The 5,460-nt window shown below is 29.6% G+C and overlaps 1 pseudogene; it reads left to right on the top strand.

Annotated features, from left to right (window-relative positions):
• The first annotated feature begins 235 nt into the window (after positions 1-235).
• LOC106754574 lies at positions 236-4,931 on the top strand (annotated as a pseudogene).
• The last annotated feature ends 529 nt before the right edge of the window (positions 4,932-5,460 follow it).

The following is a 5,460-nucleotide window of genomic DNA, read 5'->3' as shown; positions in this document are numbered from 1 at the left end:
AAGTAATATACCGTAAAAATCCAACCCTTTACCTGACAACTTACTCTCCTATTTATAGGCATGTGTGTTTGGATATGGGCTGTAACCGCCTATGTGTAGTGGCCCACGATCCCCTGAACCTCGCTTCATTAGCGTAACTGCTGGTACCCACCTCCCACTCTTCAGCGAACCTGTTGGTTTCATGCCCTAATATCTCGCCGAGACTTTCGCTCCCATCTCTGCATGCCAACTCAATATGTCAAGCCCCGAACACATCGTCAACCTTCCCGATCTTGCTACCGGCGTGCCTGATCCACCTGGCTCTTTCAGTCCTAGTGTTACTCATCCTTTTATTCCACTTGTAAAACCCGATCTAATCATCGGTCCTCCCGACCATACTGCCGGTGCGCCCGATCCTCAGTACCAGTTAATATTTGCGAATGTTTAATTCATTTCTTCATACACCCGATCACACTACCGGTGTGACCGATCATCTGGATGCACCTAGTTTCCTTATTACACAGATATATATTTTTTTCATAAATTATAAGATTAATAATTTGAAAGAAAAGTGTACTATTCAGCACTGCTATACTCTGAAAGTTTCGGGACGTGATATTTATATTTTTGGAAAAAAATTAGAGAAATTAGTTCTTGTATTTGTCAAATTGATTTTTAAAATACTTTTAAATTTATTAAACAAAAGTGTGGCACTTTTTTATCTTTGCACACAGGCATTTATATTGAAAAAAATAATCAAATAAATTAATTCTTGTAATAATTTTTTGTTGTGAAAATTGATCTTTACAGTAATTTAGATAGTGCTTAAAGTGTAAGTAACACTATAAATTGACGTCTCTAACAAAATACTTTATTTTAAAATAAAGAGAATGTTTATGATTTTTGTGTGTTGACATGATAATAATAATTTAATTTAATTTAATATTTTAATATAATTTAATATATTTATATATATTGAATCAAATTTTATATTATTATTTTTATTTTATTGTTTTTTCTTTATTATTACTTTTATTTTAATTATTTTAATTTTAATATTTTAATATAACTATTACAATAATACAAATTATATTTTAATAATTATTAAAATATGAAAATATGTTAAATAATATTAGATTTTAAAATTAAATTAAATAGTTATTAAATTATAAATAAAAATAAAAATTTTAGTTAAGGGAGTAAAAGGTTAAACGGGGGCAGGTTATTTTAATAAGAAAGAAAAATTAAAAAAATATATTTACAAATATTAAAAAAAGGAAATTTTTAATGAAATTGGAGGTGGATGATGAAGGTGTAAAGGTACAGGATGAAACACCTAATGAAGAATAAACTATACAGTGGATATATTGGCCACACGTCTACGAGCATATTTTATCGAAATTTGGGATTCTGAATCCTCTGCAACAGTTGTCTATGAGGACAATTCGTTTGTCTTACTAACACTCTGTTCAATTCAATGGATTTTACTGTTGGGAAAGCAAATTAGAAGAGAAGGATTTAAGTGATAATTCATGTTCATTTTCATGAATTTGAAAAGAAGGAAGAACAAAGATTTGCGTATACATCACATTTTTTATCTCTGCTGATGAGACGGGATTTGCGTTGATTGTTAATGAAAAATTCATTTTAGGACAATGATATTTTAATAATTATTTTTTAATAATTTTTTTATAAAAGAATACGTGTCACAATTCTATTAGTCTATTTGAATTTATTTTAAAAAAATATTTGAAACGGATATCAAAAAATTGTCAAAAAAGAATTGTTAAAAAGACTTTTTCTTTCATTTTACCCCTCTATTTACAAACTACATAATAAACTGATTGGTGGTGGACCTTGAATGAACATGGTGATGTAGAGAACCTCGGGAGGAGTGTTCTCTTTCTTTTTTTTTACTTTATAATTTATCATCCGTTTATTCCATTTCTATTGACGAATTAAAAATTAAATTAAAATAATTTTTAATTTAAAATGCTTTGCTTTTTAATTATTTTATTCGGCTAAAATATTTCAAATATGAGTATTTCAAATAAAATAATTCGTTATTCTTAAAAAATATATTTTAAATATAATTATTTAATTTTACTTAAATACAATTTTTTTATTTAAAAAATTGATTTTTTTCCTCTTTATAATATTTTTTATCAATAAATATATTATTAATAAATATAATTTAAATATTATTTTTATCACAACAGATATTTTGATAATTTTCAATTTCTATTAATTAAACAATTTTTTTATGTTATATTAATCAAATTCTATACTTTCTTTCTAAATTTACTTTTATTTATCTTCAAATCCTAAACAACAAAAAATTTACACTCAAAACTTTTTAAATCCATCCACTCATTATCTTCTAAATCACCTTATCCAAGTGAAAAAAGCGTTTACAATCTTGGTAATATGTACCGATTACTAATATTCATTTTTAATTTTATATAAAAAGTTAATAAGTAATGACCACGAAACTAAAAAAAACGAAAAAAAAAAGTGCGGAGAAAATGTGTGACCGAATATATATATATATATATATATATATATATATATATATATATATATTAGGATTTCGACTATTAGATAGTTTTTTTATTAAGGTTTAAACCCTTAAATCGTCCCTATTTTTGGGACTGATTCCCAATTTCATCCCTCAGTTATTAAAACTCCCAATTTGGTCCTCATAAGAGCCAATTTGAATGAAATTGACCCTTTCCGTTAAATAAAGTTAANAGCGTCAAATATTTTGCCAGTACAGTAAATGAGGTGTTATCTTATGCACAGGTGTCATGCAACGTGTCATTGAGCTGATGAAACATGGCATTTTACAAAAATTAGAAATTAAAATATACTGTAAATCAGATTAGGGANTTAGGTTTTAATTAGGGATTTCACTTTGGATCACTTTGGAGCGAAATTGGCAGAGGAGAGTGCATCGTTCATCAATCGCGAGAGAGGATACANAGTGTATTAGGGCATTGAAGGTTTGTAATTGGAGTTTCGAAGGCAATCGCGAAGTTAGATACAAGTTTGCGTCAAGTNGTTCGAGCTCTTCGAGGGGACGATTTTAATATCGGTGGAAGGTTAGTACGATTTTAAAAAATCTCTTTGATTATTGCAACANATTTTCAGCCAAATGGGCAAGCCCCAATATCATCCACCGACAAGCCATTGAAACAACAAACGGGAAGCAAAGGCGCCGATAAGGTATCTAACAGCAGTACAAAACCCATGCGTAGGCTTTGATGGGGTTGAGATCCACGGTGCTCATGGCTACCTACTTGAGCAATTCATGAAAGACGCCAGTGAATGATCGAAGTGATGAATATGGTGGATCACTTGAGAACCGTTGTCGATTCGCTTTGGAAGTGGTTGAAGCTGTTGTAAAGGAGATAGGTGCAGAAAGAGTAGGGATAAGGCTATCGCCTTTCACAAATCATGCAGAATGTGAAGATTCGGATCCCATGGCATTGGGGTTATACATGGCTACTGCTCTCAGTAAATATAATATTTTGTATTGCCACATGGTGGAGCCAAGAATGAAAACTGCTCTTGAAGTAGCTGAGTGCTCTCACAGCCTTCTCCCTATGAGAAAGGCCTTCAATGGAAGTTTTATTGCAGCAGGAGGTTATAGCAGAGAAGATGGCATCAATGCTGTGGCTGAAAATAGAACAGATCTTGTTGCTTATGGTCGTTTGTTCTTGGCTAATCCGGACTTGCCAAAAAGAATAGCAGAGTATATTTTAATTTTTAATTTTTTAAAAAATCCATGTTTCATCAAATCAATGACACGTTGCATGACACCTGTGCATAAGATAACACCTTATTTACTGTACTGGCAAAATATTTGACGCTGTTAACTTTATTTAACGGGAAAGGGTCAATTTCATTCAAATTGGCTCTTATGAGGACCAAATTGGGAGTTTTAATAACTGAGGGATGAAATTGGGAATCAGTCCCAAAAATAGGGACGATTTAAGGGTTTAAACCTTTTATTAATATAATATTTTTATTAAAATAATAAATATTAAATAGATTAAAATTAAAATATTTATTTTAATGAAACTATTGTTGATTTCGGATGGGTTCTTAATCCGAAAATGAGATTTTAATAAAACAAGGTCAACTAATTAGATGATACGGAAAAAATATGATTGAAGTTTAGTAAAAAAATAATTACGTGAATATAAATAGGTGAAAAATAATAACGTAAAATTTTAGTATTTATTTTTCTTATTTACTTTGTTGCAAACTAAACAAATATATTTTCTTTATTACAAAACCTGGTCCATTTATTAATTATTGTCATTATTATTAGTTGTATAATGGTAGTTACTAAAGATAATATGCTGAATTGTTAAATTTTATGTTGCATACAAAATTTTAGGTTGTGGTTGATTTAGAAAAAATATTAGGAGGGTGGAAATAAAAAAAATGATTAAAGATAAACTAACAAAGAATAAAATTAAATGTAAGGCTATTTTATAAAATAATTCAAAATCACATTACTCATTATTTTTTTATGTGAAATTATGCATGTATCTGTTTATTATTTTTTTTATGGCTATAAAAAATAATAAAATTATTATTATAACTTTTAAGGTAGGTATAGATATATTTATAATTTTATTGTTTACAATTTTATTAAAATATTTATGTTAGTTTTAGAAACTAGTGAATATATATACTACATGTATATTTATCTTTATAAAAAAGAAATTATAATCATAAAAATTAATATAAATATTTTTTATAAGGTTAAAAGCTCTTTTTGGTCCCAATTTTGGTTGGGAAAATTCGTTTTGGTCCCTGTGTTGAATTTGTGTTCAATTTGGTCCCACCAAAGAACGAATTTAATGTTCAATTTGGTCCTTTTCAGTAACTCCGTTAAAATTGTTAACAGCAACGTGTCCAGATGTGCAACTGCTGAGTGAGGTGTCATTTCTTTGCTGACTGGGAATCCTTTTTAGCCGTTAGAAATTTTTAAATTGAATTTCTTAATCAGGTTTTTTATTTTGGGAATAAATTGAAGAGAGTGGATTCTAAATTAGGGTTTTTATTTCCCAATCTTCTTCCCTTAGTTAACGAGCCATGTCTGCTTCCCATTCTTCTTCATCTTGTTGGAATAGCTTGGGCCGCCGTACTTCTCATCATTCTCCTTGGGGTGGTTCAATGGGGCTAGGGGTAATCCCCATTTGCAATTGTGGTGAGGTGGCAGTAGTAAAAATGGCTAGAACTCCAAAGAATGCGGGAAGATATTTTTGGGGTTGTCAAAACTACAAGGTAATGTGAATATAAACCCTACGTTCTTTATGTGTTATTAATTAACACTGTGTTTGAGGTTTTTCTTGTTGATGAATAATAGAGTGAAGCTGGTAATGCGATGTGTTGCAACTATTTCAAGTGGTGCAGTAAAGAAAATGATGACGAAAGGGATGTTAGTATTGGGAGGCAAAGGGGGAA

This window comes from Vigna radiata, unplaced genomic scaffold (assembly GCF_000741045.1).
Source record: "Vigna radiata var. radiata cultivar VC1973A unplaced genomic scaffold, Vradiata_ver6 scaffold_443, whole genome shotgun sequence".
In the NCBI taxonomy this organism is placed as follows: domain Eukaryota; kingdom Viridiplantae; phylum Streptophyta; class Magnoliopsida; order Fabales; family Fabaceae; genus Vigna; species Vigna radiata.
This window is presented reverse-complemented; position numbering and strand designations above follow the sequence as displayed.